Source organism: Mobula birostris, chromosome 10, assembly GCF_030028105.1.
Source record: "Mobula birostris isolate sMobBir1 chromosome 10, sMobBir1.hap1, whole genome shotgun sequence".
Taxonomy (NCBI): domain Eukaryota; kingdom Metazoa; phylum Chordata; class Chondrichthyes; order Myliobatiformes; family Myliobatidae; genus Mobula; species Mobula birostris.
In genome coordinates this window covers 102,384,560-102,402,303 of record NC_092379.1, presented here as the reverse complement: position 1 = coordinate 102,402,303, position 17,744 = coordinate 102,384,560, and positions in this window count along the sequence as shown.

The following is a 17,744-nucleotide window of genomic DNA, read 5'->3' as shown; positions in this document are numbered from 1 at the left end:
GAAGGTAATCATTTCCACTGATAGGTCTTTTGTTCAAGTTGTTGAATTTCAAATAGATATTTTTCTGGTAATGATGAATGAAGCTACTTGGCTCTTAAGCAGAGTGGTGATGGATTGTGTTCCTCCCTTCCTTTTAATAAACAACAATGGTGTTTGAACTGCAAGAGAAGCAACTAGAAATACAACTGCAGAGGTCAGAAGCAACCCAGTGACAGTTCAGACATAACACTTTGCCTGCCAGAAGTGTGGACTACACAGGTTGAGGGTTGTTTATTATTCTCAGGAACATAGTAAACAATGTAAACTGCAATCAGATGATCAAATCTAAATTACAATTTTATTGTTCAGCTAAGCAATAAAAAATAAAGACAACTGGGGAAACAAAAACCAAACTTTGATGAAACATGTTAGAAATGGGGAAAATGGACAAACGCATAATGTACCAGACATTTTTGAGATATCACCAGTCAAAGAATACTTTACTAGAAATTAGATATTTTAAAGGCTTTACAGAAATACTGCATTGGGTAGTGGAGTTTACCTCGAGATTGTGGAAGCATTAGCAATGATCTTTCAAAAGTCAATAGATTCTGGCATGGTTCTGGAGGACTGGAAGATTGCAAATGTCACTCAGCTATTTAAGCAGGGGGCAAGGAAGCAGAAAGGAAATTATAGACCTGTTAGCTTGACATCGGTGGTTGGGAAGTTGTTGGAGTCGATTGTCAAGGATGAGGTTACAGAGTACCTGGAGGCATATGACAAGATAGGCAGAATTCAGCATGGATTCCTTGAAGGAAAATCCTGCCTGACAAACCTATTGCAATTTTTTGAGAAAATTACCAGTAGGCTAGACAAGGGAGATGCAGTGGATGTTGTATATTTGGATTTTCAGAAGGCCTTTGACAAGGTGCCACACATGAGACTACTTAACAAGAGCCCATGGAATTACGGGAAAATTACATACGTGGGTAGAGCATTGGCTGATTGGCAGGAAATAGAGAGTGGGAATAAAGGGATCCTATTCTGGTTGGCTGCTGGTTACCAGTGGTGTTCCACAAGGGTCCGTGTTGGGTCCACTTCTTTTTACATTGTACATCAATGATTTGGATTATGGAATAGATGGCCTTGTGGCTAAGTTTGCTGACGATACGAAGATAGGTGGAGGGGCCGGTAGTGCTGAGGAAATGGAGGGTCTGCAGAGAGACTTGGATAGATTGGAAGAATGGGCAGAGAAGTGGCAAATGAAGTACAATGTTGGAAAGTGTATGGTTATGCACTTTGGCAGAAATAATAAATGGGCAGACTATTATTTAAATGGGGAAAGAATTCAAAGTTCGGAGATGCAACGGGACTTGGGAGTCCTCGTACAGGATACCCTTAAGGTTAACCTCCAGGTTGAGTCAGTAGTGAAGAAGGCGAATGCAATGTTGGCATTCATTTCCAGAGGAATAGAGTATAGGAGCAGGGATGTGATGTTGAGCCTCTATAAGGTGCTGGTGAGACCTCACTTGGAGTACTGTGGGCAGTTTTGGTCTCCTTATTTAAGAAAGGATGTGCTGATGTTGGAGAGGGTACAGAGAAGATTCACTAGAATGATTCCGGGAATGAGAGGGTTAACATATGAGGAAAGTTTGTCCGCTCTTAGACTGTATTCCTTGGAATTTAGAAGAATGAGGGGAGACCTCATAGAAACGTTTTGAATGTTGAAAGGTATGGACAGAGTGGATGTGGCAAAGTTGTTTCCCATGATGGGGGAGTCTAGTACGAGAGGGCATGACTTAAAGGACTGAAGGGTGCCCATTCAGAACAGAAATGCGAAGAAATTTTTTTAGTCAGAGGGTGGTGAATCTATGGAATTTGTTGCCGCAGGTAGCAGTGGATGCCAAGTCATTGGGTGCATTTAAGGCAGGGATTGATAGGTATCTGAGTAGCCAGGGCATCAAAGGTTATGGTGAGAAGGCGGGGGAGTGGGACTAAATGGGAGAATGGATCAGCTCATGATAAAATGGCAGAGCAGACTCGATGGGCCGAATGGCCAACTTCTGCTCCTTTGTCTTATGGTCTTATGGTTTTATGGTCTTGAATGATATGAAATGGTAACTTCATACACAAATGAGGATGTTATTCCAGTAAATAGAATAAATTATTTTGAATAGGATTAATATACCTGTGTCTAATTTGCGAACATACTAGTTTGATTATGAAGTCAGGAATCAAATACAGTGAAACTGATAATCCAGCTCCCTCAAGACTTTGATGCTAAATTTTCAGACCATTGCATTTCACTCAGACTATTACAACACATTTCTGTTTCACTATTTTTACATGATACCCCATTGTATATTAGTTTTTTTAGTGAATCTATGACTTTAATAGAAAATGGAACCCCAGTGATTTTAAAAGAAATGCTGGAAACAGAATCCATTTGAATTGTACAATTGAATTAACAAAGTGATGTATAATCTGTAGTAACTGAGTATTCACATGAAGTAAGGTCAAGAAAGTGAGCATAATTCAGTCAACAATTAGCTTAACTTCATAGAATACTCTGAAGCAGAACTGTTTAATATATTCACTGCAGACTAACAGTCAGGAGGTCTGGTGTGAGATATGCTGGAACAGCATTAATTATGGAAGCAACAGATAACTGGAGCAAAAATATCTATTAAGTCTGCAAGGAATATAATTGAAGAAGTTAAGGTTAATGACCGGGACACAAATCAGCTTAGTTATAAATGTGCTAACAAGACATGGTCATTAAGCAAGGTGGATTGAGGGATGGAATAACTGTGGGACAAAGGTAAATGTTGGCAAGCACAATAGCACTTGGTGGAAGAGACACTTTGGGACCTGGTTAATGACTGATGATGTGAAAACCAAGAAACTAGGATTAAACAATTGAAGATGAGAAATAATAAGGGGTGACATATATTAAGAGATTTTTAATTACTGTGTAAAGTCAAAGAATCCCGAAAAAAAAGTGAAAGTGAATGTGACCAACATGAAGAGATCCTACAGTCAACAGGTGCATCACGAGGAAAAGGCACCATTATCACATTCAATCAGAGGACAAACCTCTGTGGGGTCAAGTGCTTCTCTGTAGTGGATACAACTTCTTAATAACCAGTTAATCATATAACTAGTATCAGAATCAGGTTTATTATCACTGACATATGTGGTGAAATTTAGTTGTTTTGTGTCAGCAGTACAGTGCAAGACATTGAAAGAACTATAGGTTACAAAAAAGTGCAAGAGACAAAATCACAAGGTTGAACTATTACGCATGGTGATTTGCTGAGGTCTATTTAGTTAAGTTGAATAAAATCTTGAAATAACAATCACTACAAAAAGTGAAATCTTGCACCTCACGTCTTTTGGGATGCTAAGGATGTTTCTTTATTAAGCTCCTTTGATTCTGAGTTGCTTCTTTTGAGGCCTATCTGTCTCAATGTGTCCAGTTTTCCCTCAACATTAATTGTGCAGAATTATATTCAGCAAGTTGATGGTATTTACTGGTGGTTTTAATTTTACTTTTAATTCCTAGCTTTTTGGTACTGTTTTTCCTCCCAAATTTCTTCCTTTTACCCCTCCCTCCAATGGAAAGTGACAACTTTGAGCTGATACTGAGTGCATTCTGTGTACAGTTATGAATTTCACGAGTCACTCTAGCAGTTACTTCTGAAATAGCAGTCAGAGATGTCATTTTCCTACCTGGGCCCAGAAGTACTGTGACAATTATATTGCCCCATCACTCTCCCAACATCAGTGCGGGCCAGGAATTGGAAATTTCCTTCTCTGTATATGTCTGCTTTCCAAAGATAAATATGCCAATGTATCATATCTTGGCAGTAAATCTGTGCTGAATTACAGGCATGATATTGTGGTTGTCCAACTATAAAAAGATATGACACACATACATCCATATGTGACAGTTTCAAATTACAGAAGACTGATTTGGTATAAGAGTTGATTGATGTAGTATTTTTAGAAAAGACATTTATTTATTCTGATAAGCTGCAAATATGTAAATGTGTTAGTTTTGCAGATAGAAAATGTAGTTTGACCTTTGAAAATAGCTTTAATCAAATTTTATAGAACTAGCCTTGGAGTTGTGAATAGCATCATTCATAACAAGTGTTACTTTCCAAAAATCTTATTATAACCACTGCAAAAGGACAAGTCCATTATTACATCAGATAACCGGACATGAGGAACTCTACAAGTAATAAAAATAACCAATGAAGATTGCATTTCTATTTAAACATGAGAAAGTCTGCAGATGCTGGAAATCCAAAGCATTGCACACAAAATGCTAGAGGAACTCAGCTGGTCAGGCAACATCTATGGAAATGAATAAACAGTTGACATTTCTTGCTGAGACCCTTCTTCAGGTCTGGAAAGGAACGGAGAAGACGCAGGAATAAAAAGGTGGAGGGAGGGGAAGGAGGGTAGCTAGAAGGTGATAGATGAAGCCAGATGGGTTCAAAAGGTTATTATCAGAGGAAGATGCTGCATTTCATACTCATTGGTTCATGTACAATTGACACTCTGTAGAACATTTCATGAAGATAAAGCTACCAAAATACTTCGCTTAATATTGGTAATAATCATATTTGAAATTTCTGCTAGTTTGTAGTTTAAAATCTGTACTCAAGTAGCATTTGTAAAATTATTTTTTGTATTAAGATATTTTACAAAATGTACATATATATTTGGATCAATTGCAATTAAGCCAGTTAGATGAGTTAGGTCACGTGAGCACTTTACTGTAACCAATCTATGATACACACCCCTGTAGTGCAATCGATGAAATTTTACTGATCCTCATAAAACTATTTAATTTTTCCTAATCATTTAAACTTTTGACAAAATTTCATAAATTTAATGCATATTAAAATGAAACCAGGTTTTTGCTGGAAATCAGAAACAAAAAAATATGTGGAAAACGAAACAGTTAATATGTCAACAGAAAGAAACTTCATGGCATGGGAAAGATCTAGTTAAGCACCTTTGACCTAAAACTCTAACACCCTTTTTAAAGGGATGCCGCCTGACTGGCTGAGCATTTCGTATGTTTTTATATTTCTTTTCTGAATTTAATACCAGGAATGTGCTGAGGTTGCTTAGTCATTGTTTAAAAGGGCATTACTTTTCAAATTGCCCTGCCCAGTTTGAACAGAGCACTCGGAAAGAGAACATACAATAACTGGAGCTATAAATTTTCTTGCTACAGTTCTTGTTCGTTCTGACTTACTGTTTGTTTTATTGCTGCTTCTGGCTCTAATCTCTTTTAACACTGTATTTCTCTCTATTTTACTTAATTCAAAATAATTTGTTTTGAAGTAAGCATTTTGATTGACCCTAAGTTCTGTACCATAACCCCTGCAAGGATATTTTAATATTACTGGTTAAGCAGATGCACAGATACTTGGCCACTTTACATGATTCTCAGGTCCACTGCAGAGGATGACATATCAAAACAAAGTTCTAAACATAGCAAAACCTCAAAAAATATTTAGGAAATTTTACCTGTAATGAAAGATCAGCACTGTTGCTACGACCATGATATTCAAACCACTCTGCAGGCTTCTGGAGAAATAGGATTTTCCTGCAGATAGCTGTCATGTAACCCAGCGGTCCCCAACCACAGGGCCGCAAAGCATGTGCTACCGGGCCGCGAGGAAACGATGTGATTTGACGATATGAGTCAGCTGCACCTTTCCTCATTCCCTGTTACGGCCACTGTTGAGCTTGAACGCACGCGAAGTCATTACCCGTTCATCATTCATGTCAGCGCAGGAAGGAGATCAACTCCTCAAGCTTGCAAATGACGGCGGGCTGAAAAGTATGTTTGACATAACATCTCTGCCGGCATTCTGGATCAAAGTCAAGGCTAAAAATCCTGGGATAGCCACGAAAGCACTGAAAACGTTGCCTCCATTTCCAACATTTTTCTGCGAAGCGGTGTTTTCTGCAGTGAATGCAATGAAAACTACATTGTGGAATAGACTGGACACAAGAAACCCCCTTCGAGTATCGCTGTCTCCCGTCACCCCTCGATGGGACCGTGTTGTTGCAGGAAAACAAGCCCAGGGCTCCCACTGATTTAGCGATATTGGTGTGTTGCAATGATTTTATATGTTCATACGAGGAAAATATGTGCTGTGTGTTTAATATCCAAACGTTACTTAAAATGTTATGATGCTATTGACTTATAAGTGACTTTTATAACCATATAACAATTACAGCACAGAAACAGGTCATCTCTGCCCTTCTAGTCCGTGCCGAACGCTACTCTCACCTAGTCCCACCGACCTGCACTCAGCCCATATACCTCCATTCTTTTCCTGTCCATATACCTATCCAATTTTTCTTTAAATGACAATATCGAACCTGCTTCTGCCACTTCTACTGGAAGTTCGTTCAACACTTACTTCAAGCTCCCCTGTCCTCCCCTGATAATTGACTTATCACTATATTCATGTGAGGAAAATATGTGCTGTGTGTTTAATTTTAAATTCGTTAGATAGACCGTTTTAGAAACAAAATTGAGCGTATCAGCCACTTATCACCTATATTCTGGTCGTGATTAACACCACCCCCCCACCGGAACAGAATCGCCAAAAACGACTTGCAGAAAAAAAAATCGGCAGGTACATGCATGCGCACTGGTGCCCGCGCAAGGCTTCATGGTCATTGTAGTCTTTATCTGGGTAAACACAACGTATTTGACTGCTACTGTTGTCCGTTGGCAACCGTCCCCCTCCGCTCCCCCCCCCCCCCGGGTCGGCAGGTCTGCAAGAATATTGTCAATAATAAACCGGTCCGCAGTGCAAAAAAGGTTGGGCACCCCTGTTGTAGCCAATATAGTTGCAATCCTTCCATGTGAACCTAAGTTTTTTTAACATTTACCATATAAGTTTTAAAAATATGCAAGAGAGCAGAAATATAGCCAATTACTGAAATAAATCGTAACCATACTGCTCTCATTTCCAACTCATGAAATAAACTCATCGCAGATCTTCTGATCTGTATGGGCATGTGAAGTTGTCAAATTAAAAACATAGTCTTTTTTGAAACAGAAACTTTTTCTTTATTTCAATATTTTTATTAATTTCTATATAGAAGAATCCAGAGTCCAAGAGAATACATATTATAAAACAAAAGAAGAAAAAAAAAAGGAACCTTTTTAAAGTCCTGTGGAGACAGTGATTGCTTGAAAGGAGAGACAATTTAAATGAAGTGAGCGGGTTAGTCGGCACATTTTGCGCACCACATCTGGAGTTCATCCAGTTCCAGCTCCAACTCCTTAACATGGTCTGTTAGAAGCTGCAGCTGAATGCACTTCTTGCAGGTGTAGTCATCAGAGACACTGGAGGTCTCCCCACTTTCTCACATCCTGCAAGAGGTGTATTTCAGTATCCTGTCTGGCATCCTTACTGCTTCAAATGAGGTACTTGCGGAGTATAAGAAATGCAAGAGAACACTTAAGAAGGAAATCAGGAGGGCTAAAAGAAGGCAAGGTGAGGAGAATTCCAGGAGTTTTTACAGATACAGTATTATAAGAGCATAAGGATTGCAAGGGACAAAATTGGTCCTCTTGAATGTGAGGGTGGTTATCTATGCATGGAACTGAAAGGGATGGGGGAGTTCTTAAATAGATTTTTGCATCTGTCCTTACTTGGGAGATGTACCCAGTGTCTATAAAAGTGAGACAATGCAGCAGCAAGGTCATGGACCCTATACAGATTACAGAGGAAGTGGTGCTTGCTGTCTTGAGGCAAATTAGGGTGGATAAATCCCCAGGACCCGACAAGGTGTTCCCTTAGACCCTGTGGGAGGCAAGTGCAGAAATTGCAGACGCCCTAGCAGGAATATTTAAAACATTCCTAGCCACGGGTGAGGTGCAGGAGGTTTGGAGGACAGCTAATGTTGATCCATTGTTTAAGAAAGGCTCTAAAAATAAATCAATGAATTATAGGCTGGTGAATCTGATATCAGAAGTAGGAAAGTTATTGGAAAGTATTCTAGGGGACCGTATACATAAGTATTTGGATAGACTAAACAGGGACTGACTAGGTATAGTCAACACGGCCTTGTGTGTGATTAAACAGCCCTATTTGGCCTAGTGTTTATTGTTTTCCTTTTCCTTAAAGTACTGTTCGCATTAAAGTCTGTGAACAACCAACCTGCTTCAGACAGTGAAGCTAGGCCAAACAGGGCCATTAGCTAAAACTCTCAAATCGAAAAACTAGATGCCAAAACTACGACTGAAAGGAATATCTAAATGTAAAACGAATACCACTAGTCTTCAGCGTCAGTCAACTCGATAGTCCACTTTCTCAGAATGCAAGCAGGCAGTGTAACGTTGCTGTGCTTTTCTCAAGTCTCAACAGGCGCTACAATGAAAAGAAGGGAGTTAAGTACCTCCACAACAAAATAGTAATTAGCTGACACGTGCATATTCATGAGCGCATTTGCTGAATCCGCTGTGCAGCCAAGTCCGTGATTTTGACAGTTATGTTGAAATTGTATAAGATATAGATGACTGTTGTGTTCAGTTTTGGTCACCTACTTACAGGAAAGATCAAAATTAGATTGAAAGAGTGCAGAGAAAATTTACAAGGATGTTGCTGAGACCTGAGGACTTGAGTTATAGGGAAAGGTTGAATAGGCTAGGACTTTATTCCTCAGAAGACAGAAGACTGAGAGAAGATTTGATAGAGGTCTACAAAATAATGAGGGGTATAGATAGGGTAAATGCAAACAGGCTTTTTTCCACTGAGGTTGGGTAAGACTAGAACTAGAGGTCATGAGATAAGGGTGAAAGGTGAATTGTATAAGGGGAATATGAAGGTAAACTTCTTCACCCAGAGGGTGGTGAGAGTGTGGAACGAGCTGCTGACACAAGTGGTGAATGCAGGGTTGATTTCAATATTTAAGAGTAATTTGGATGTGAGGGTTATGGAGGGCTATGACCCAGGCATAGGTCAATGAAACGAGTAAGATTAATGGTTCAGCACAGACTAGAAGGGCCAAAAAGCCTGTTTGTCTGCTGTAGTGTTCTATGACTCTATGTCTCTATGACCCTAAGTAAAGTTAGTTACCGTAAGTATTAAAGAGAGAACAATAGTTCTGTAGTTTTAATTATTGATGCTATTGACATTTCAGTGTTCATTCACTGAGAGACATTATAGATTCAAAGCATGTTTCAACAAGTAATAGTGCATATTCTTGTTTCAAGATTTATTAAAGCTGAATTGGATGACATAAAAATGGCTTGATTAAATTTCTGGTTTTTCTGAAACATTTTGTCAGGGAAGGGAACAGGCACATAATAACAAGGTGCTATGCATCTCCATGTTTCTGTGACATACAAAAGAATTGTTTCATGTAACTACAGTGTTAGTCTTCACATTTCCCTTGTTTTTTTCTTGCAGAAAGAGGAATTGAGAACTGTCAGGCATTTTGCTACTTGTCCCAGAAACATTACTTGTATTGTTGCGCCATTCGGTTCAACTTTCTCAAGTAAAGGATTTGAGTTATGAACAAGAAATTCCCTGACTGGTTCTATTCTTACCTATTTGTTTTTGGACAGCATTTCCTGGAAGGTTTTCTGAGCTCCCTTTTAGTGCAGATTATAAAGGAACAATGTAAAACTGTTTCTCGATTTCATATCTTTAAATGTTCTGCACACTGCATGTAGCTTACATGAAAACCTGTTTTTAGTGTGTTGTACATTACCTGTACTTTAACCCAAAAATCTCTGGTATGTGGTTGGCAGCAAGTTCATTGACCTACCACTTTGAATCATAGAGCCTTTTATCACAGAAACAGATCCTTTGGCCCAGCTGGTCCATGCCGATCAGTTTTTCTGCCTAATCCCAGCTACTTACCTGACCATATCCCATCTCATTCATGTACCTAACCAAACTTCTCTGAAATGTTGTAGTTGAACCCACATCCACCACTTTAGCTGGCAGCTTGTTCCACACTTGTACCACCCTTTGAGTGAAGAAGCACCTCCTCAGGTTCCCTTCATATATTTCACCTTTCAGTCTAAACCTATAAATTTTAGTTCTAGTCTGAACCAACCTCGAGGGAAAAAAGCCTGCATATATTCACAATATCTACAGTACATCTTTTTCCTTCCCTTCATTATATCTGTTCAGCTAGGACAGTAGGGATAACAGGCAGGATAGTGGAATGATCCTCTTGCGGGATTTGGGAAGGTAGAGTGACCCCCCAGTGTCCCTGACAACTACAACTGAGAGAAGTGCATCGAGCTGCAGCTTCTAACAATCCATGTTAAGGAGTTGGAGCTGGAACTGGATGGACTCCAGGTCATTTGGGGGCTGAAAGGATGATAGATAGGACATATAGAGAGGTAGTTACACCCAAGGTACAGGTCAGGAAAGGGAAAGGGGTTAAGGAGCCAGTGCAGAGTACCCCTGTGGCCATCCCCTCAACAACAGGTATACCACTTTGGATATGTTGGGGGGGAGGGGGGGGGATTGACCTAACAGTGGAAAGTCACAGTGGTCAGGTCTCTGGCACTGATTCCGGTTCTGTGGATCAGAAGGGAAGGGGGAAGAAGAGGCACACTATGGTGATAGTGCATTCGTTAGTTAGGGGAATAGGCAGGAGGTTCTGTAGATGAGAACCAGATTCCTAGATGGTATGTTGCCTCCCAGGTGCCAGGGTCCAGGGTATCTTAGATCGAGCCCTCAGCATTCGTCAGTGGAAGGGTGAACAGCCATAAGTCATGGTCCATATAGGTACCAATGACATTAGTACACTTGATGAGGTTCTGCATAGGGAGTTCATGGAGTTGGGAGCTAAGTTAAAGGGCAGGACCTCCAGGGTTGTGAGCTCAGGATTACTACCTGTGCTAGTGAGACAAGAACTAGGAAGATCATACAGTTTAATAAGTGGCTAAGGAGTTGGTGCAGGAAGGAGGGCATAAGAATTTTGGATCATTGGACTTTCTCCAGGGAAGGTGGGACCTGTACAGAAGGGACCATTTGCACCTGAACTGGAGGGGGACAAATATCCTAGTGGGAAGGCTTGTTAATGTTGCATGGTGAGCTTTAAACTAGAGTTGCAGACGGGATGGGAACCAGAGTGCCAGACCAGTTAGTGGAGAGTTCGTGGAGGCAAATGTTGGTGAAACCTCAAAGTCAGGAATCAAAAGGTTGAGCATGGTGTGACTAATGTCCTGAGCTGCATGTATTGCAATGCAAGAAGTATTGTAGGAAAGGCAGATGAGCTCAGGGCATGGATCAACACCTGGCATTATGATGTTGTATCCAATAGTGAAACTTGGTTGCAGGAGCGGCAGGACTGGCAGCTCAGTATTCCGGGGTTCTGTTGTTTTAGACGTGACAGTGGGAGGGATTAAAGGAGGAGAGTAGTGTTACTAGTCAGGGAAAATATCACGGCAGTGCTCTGTCAGGACAGACTGGAGAACTCAACTAGTGAGGAGTTATGGGTGGAACTGAGAAATAAGAAATGTATGACCACGTTAATGGAGCTATATTACAGACCACCCAGCATCCCCAGGGATTTCTCTATTTCCTATATTTCCATTTCCTATTTCCTGAGGAGACTGAGGTCCTTTAACATCTGTCAGACGATGCTGAGGATGTTCTATGAGTCTGTGGTGGCCAGTGCTATCATGTTTGCTGTTGTGTGCTGGGGCAGCAGGCTGAGGGTAGCAGACACCAACAGAATCAACACACTCATTCGTAAGGCCAGTGATGTTGTGGGGATGGAACTGGACACTCTCACGGTGGTGTCTGAAAAGAAGATGCTGTCCAAGTTGCATGTCATCTTGGACAATGTCTCCCATCCACTACATAATGGACTGGTTGGGCACAGGAGTACATTCAGCCAGAGACTCATTCCACCGAGATGCAGCACTAAGCGTCATAGGAAGTCATTCCTGCCTGTGGCCATCAAACTTTACAACTCCTCCCTTGAAGGGTCAGACACCTTGAGCCAATAGGCTGGTCCTGGACTTATTTCCTGGCATAATTTACATATTGCTATTTAATTATTTATGGTTTTATTACTATTTGATTATTTATGGTGCAACTGTAATGAAAACCAATTTCCCTCGGGATTAATAAAGTATGACTATGACCATTTAGAGGAACAAATTTGTTAAAGAGATCGCAGAATGTTGCAAGAAACATACGGATGTTAAAGTAGGTGATTTTAACGCCACATTTTGACTGGGAATCCCATACTGTAAAGGGACTAGATGGGATAGGGATTGCTAAATGTGTTTAAGAAACTTTCGTTCATCAGTATGTAGAAATCCTAACAAGAGAGCGTGTGATACTGGATTTGCTATTAGGGAGTGAGGCAGGGCAGGTGGCAGAAGTTTGTGAAAGGGAAACACTTTGCATCCAGTGAACACAATGCCATTAGTTTCAAAGTAAATATGCAAAGAGATAGGTGTGGTCCACAGGTTGAGATTCTAAATTGGAGAAAAGCCAATTTTGATAGTATCAGAGTGTGGATTGGGACAGGTTGTTTTCTGGGAAAGGTGTACTTGGAAAGTGGGAGGTCTCCAAAAACAAAATTTGGAGGGTACAAAGCTTGTCTGTGCCTGACAGAATAAAAGGTAAAGATAACAAGTGCAGGGAACCCTGGTTTTCAAAAAGATGCTGAGGACCTGGTCAAGAGGGAAAAAAAAAGGAGGTGCAGAGCAGGTATAGGAAGATAGGAACAAACAAGGTGCTTATGGAGTACAAGAAATGCAAGAGAATACTTAAGAAAGAAATCAAGAAGGCATTCAGTTGCTCTAGCAGACAAGATGAAGGAGAATTCTAAGGGTTTATACAGGTATGTTAAGAGCAAAAGGTTTGCTAAGGACAAAATCGGTCTTCTGGAAGACCAGAATGGTAATCCATGTGCAAAGCCAAAACAGAAGGGGGAGATCTTAAATGCATTCTTTGCATCTGTATTTACTCGGGAGATGAATAGAGTCTATTGCGGTGAAGCAAAGTGGCATCAATTTCATGAACCCAGTGCAGACTACAGAGGAGAAGGTGTTTGCTATCCTCAGGCAAATCAGGATGGATACATCCCAAGGGCCTGACAAGGTGTTTCCTTGGACCCTACGGGAGGCAAGTGCAGAAACTGCTGGGGCCCTAGCAGAGATATCCAAAACATCTTTAGATACAAGAGAGGTACCAGAGAATTGGAGGACGGCCAATGTTGTTTCACCGTTTTAAAAAAGCTCTAACAGAAACAGGAAATTAGAGGTTGATAAGTCTGACATCAGTTGTGGGAAAGTTATTGGAAGGTATTCTAAGGGACCTTACATATCAGTATTTGGACGGACATGAACTATTAGTCTGCGTAGCTTTGTGCGTGGTAGATCATGTCTGACCAATTTTATAGAGTTTTTCCAATAAGTTACCAGGAAAGTGGCTAAAGAGGACACGAAGATACTGGTCAAGGCCACTGCAATCTTGTCTCTTACCTCCCTCAGTAACCTGAGGTAAATCTCATCAGGCACTGGAGACTTATCCACCTTAATATTCACTAGGAGGCCCAACACTTCCTCCTCCCTGACCTTTAAACCCCCTAACATATTTATACACTCTGCACTGATTTCCTGGTCCTTCATATCCATTTTCTTGGTAAATGCTGAAGCAAAGTACTCATTAAGTACCTCACTCACAATCTCTACATCCAAGCAAATAATCCCCCCTTTATCCTTGAGTGGTCTTACCCTCTCCCTAGTTATCCTCTTACTGTTGATGCATGTATAGAATGCCTTGGGATTCACCTTAATTCTAGTTGCAAAAGGCTTTTCATGGGCCCTCCAGGCTTTTCTAATTCCCTTATCTAGTTCTTTTCTGACTTCTTAATGTTTCTTATGCGCTCAGTTTGATCCTAACTTCCAAAGCTTTACATACTTTTCCTTTTTCTTCTTGACTAAATTCATCATCTCTCTAGACATCCAAAATTCTCTAATCTTTTCATCCTTGTCCTTCCTTCTAACAGGAACATATCTTTCCTGTACTCTGTGCAATTGATCTTTAAAGACCCTCCACATGTCTGCTGTGGACTTGCCAGAAAAAACATGTTCCCATTTAACTCTTCTTAGTTCCTGACTAATGCCCTTGTCATTTGCCCTACTCCAATTTAAAACTCTCCAGCAAGGATTATAGCTATCCCTAAGTGTTCAGCCTCCTGGATGGTCCTAAGTACATCCAACTCCAGTTCCAACTTCTTAACTGAACTTGAGTGCACCATGCTGATGTTTGTAGGAATCCGTTAGTCTTGTGAGACCATGGATTTGCACCTTGGAAGGTTTCCAGGGCGTAGGCCTGGCCAAGGTTGTATGGAAGACCGGCAGTTGCCCATGCTGCAAGTCTCCCCTCTCCACGCCACCGATGTTGTCCAAGGGAAGGTCACTAGGGCCGATACAGCTTGGCACCGGTGTCGTCACAGAGCAATATGTCGTTAAGTGCCTTGTTCCAGGACACAACACACTGCCTCAGCTGAGGCTCGAAATAGCGACCTTCAGATCACTAGACCAACGCCTTAACCACTTGGTAGTCATCAGGGAAACTATCAGGTATCTGACAGGAGCAGCACCCCGTCATGACTACTGTGCACAAACAAAAAGATTTACCTCTCTTTATCTGTGCCTTTGCCTGCTCACGCTGAAGCCTGTTAAGCCAAAGCCTTCCCACTCTATCACTGGCATGATCCAACAATGCCCGCTCCACTTAACCCTGCCTTCCTTTTATTTGGTGCTGAGTTTGGCTTCTGATGCTGACACTTACTGTGCCCGCGCAGCTGAAAAAAGACTGGCCTTAACCAAATCTGCTCCTTTTATACTTTCTCTCTGTTCGCAATCTTCTAAGGAAGTAGATTTACGTTGAGTTATCGCTGACTCTCTGCTCACAACCCTCACTTAGCCTGGTCATCTACTTCACTGCTGCGTTGGGGACCCACTTGTCAGACCACCTCCCTGTAACTCCAGTTGACTTCACCCTGTAAACCCATGGAGATGGAGGAAACCCTGGACCTCACTAAACCCCGACAGCAATACCACGACCTTGCCATTGCCCTCAGTAGAAGGGAAGCCAGCACTCTGCCACCTCACAGGGCAGACAACTGCATGATCGACCTCTTCCTGCACACCACCCCTGCCCAAGGTCATCTGTTCTCTTTCTCCCCTCCTGAGACTAAAGCTATAAATGACCACATTATCGAAGAACTGCAACGTGGCTTCTTCGTTCGACTATCCCAATGCCTAACCTGTCAAAAAGAAATATGGGGGGGGGGGGTCTCTTTCCCTGCTTCTTCTCTGTCAAAAAGAAGTATGAAGGGGGGAATGGTGTCACTGTCCCTGCATTGACTACTGTGGACTCAGCAAAATCACCATTATGAACTGCTAACCTCTCCCTTTCATGGAAGACACATCCAAAACGGTCTGCAGGGCCCAGATCTTTACCAAGCTAGATCTACGGTGCACATACAACCTGATCCACATCCACTGGGGGTTTGAGTGGAAGACAGCGTTCATAACACCCACTGGCCACTCTGAATACTTGGTGATGCTTTTGGGCTTTCCAATAGTCCAACCACTTTCCAAGTCTTCATTCATGAGATCCTCTGAGACATGATACACAAGTGTGTGTTGATCTAGCTTGATGACATCCTCATCTTCTCCAGGGACCTCCAAGACTATGTCTGTCATGTCTATTCAGTCCTTCAGTGTCTCCTCAAAAATCAACTGTACTGCAAGTTAGAGAAATGCCAGTTCCACACTCTAGTCATTTCCTACCTGGGTTACGTCCTTTCACCCCAAGGCATAACCATGGACAGGAAGGAAGTGCACGCCATTGTTAAATTGCCCCGACTGAGCTCTCTCAAACAACTACAGTCCTTCCTGGGGTTCTCCAACTTCTACCACCGTTTCATCACTTATAACAGCTAAATCGCTGCTCCTCTCACCTCCCTCACAAAATCATCTAAATCACAGATAATATGATCTGCTGCCACGAAACAGGCTTCTGAGGAGCTCAAGAGATTCGACACCACCGCTCCCATTCTCTGCCATCCTAGCCCCTCAGGATCTTTTGAGGTGGATGCATCTGATATGGGTGCTGGGCCATCCTCTCCAAGTGAGGACCAGATGTGTAGAAAGACCTTTGTGCCTTCTTCTCATGCAAGTCCAACTCTACATGGCACCTTATGGAGTAGGAGACTGTGAGCTGCTCAACATTAAATAGGGGAATGGAGAAATAAGGGAATAGCTGAAGGAGATCAACAAGGCCTTCCTGATCTGGACTGACCACCAGAACCTGATATCCATTCAGCATACCTGCCAATTCTACCCATGCCAGGCTCATTGGGCTCTCTTCTTCAAGGAATTCATCTTTACCATCTCCTACCAACTTAGCTCCGAGATCACTAAGGCAGATGCCCTTTCTCAGCAGTTTGACCCAGCTGAAATGAAGATCAACCCTCAGCCCATCATTTCCACCCTTGCAGGTTCCCAATCTGATCATCCAGGATCTTGATAGCTCGATCCACACGAGCCTGCTCTGGCCGAAACACCTCACAACTGTATGTATATGCCAGTGGCCGTGCACTCTGAGGCACTCTAGTGGGCCCGTTCCTGGATGGACAACGGATTTCTTGCTACGCCAGTTCTGGTGGCCTACCATGTACATCAGTTCCTTGCTGCCTGCCCTCAATGTGCCCGGTCCAATTCCTTCAACCAGTAGCCCTCTGTGCTCCTGCTACTGGACCTTCGATGCCCATGGTCCCACATCACCATGGATTTCATCACAGGTTTACCACCTTCCGATGGGGCCGTGGTGATCATGACAATGGTGAACCGGTTCTCCAAGGTGGTCCACTTCATTGACCTCCCCAAACTTCCGTCAGCAGCTGACACAGCGGTCCTAGTTCTCCAGCAAGTTGTTCGCCTCCACCGTTTCCCTCAGGACGTTGTGTCAAACCAGGGTCCGCAATTTGTCTCCTACTTCTGGTGAGCCTTCTGCTCCCTCCTCCACACCGCAGTGAGTTTATCCTTTGGCTGTCATCTGCAGATCAATGGTCAGTCAGAAAGAGCCAATCAGCAAGTTGAGAAGTTTCTGTGATGCTTCACTGCCTTTAACTCTTCCACAAGGAGGAAGTACAGTCTCTGGGCAGAACTGTCCCACAATCTACACACCTCCTCTGTCATGGGTATGTCACCCCTTGAAGTGTTTCATGGCCACCAACCTTTGTTGTTCCCCATGGAGGAGCCGAGAGTGGAGGCCCCATCCAACAGGGCCCTGATTTACCCATTAGGATGCTTGGAAGAGGGCACAAAGGGCCTTCCTAGCTGCCAAGCCAACTGCCAGCAGTGCCCAGCCAGATTACTCTAGCCTGGGGCCCTGCTTGGCTGTCCACTTAAGATCAGCCCCTGCATGCTAACTCCCGCAAGCTCTTTCCCTGGTTCATTGATCCCTTCAAGATTACCCATTGCACCATTCCACAGGATCAAACCTACCTTCCAAATGTCCTGCCTTAAGCCCATTGTCCATGGATCACCCAACCCACCTGAGCTTGTAACTCCAGTTCCAAGGGTAGTGGAAGGTGATGCAGTGTACCTGGTTTGCTGGTTGATGGATTCCCATCATTGTGGATGGGTGTGCAGTACCTGATTGACTGGGAACGGCCTGGAGGAGAGTTCTTGGGTGCTCTCTAGTTTGATCTTG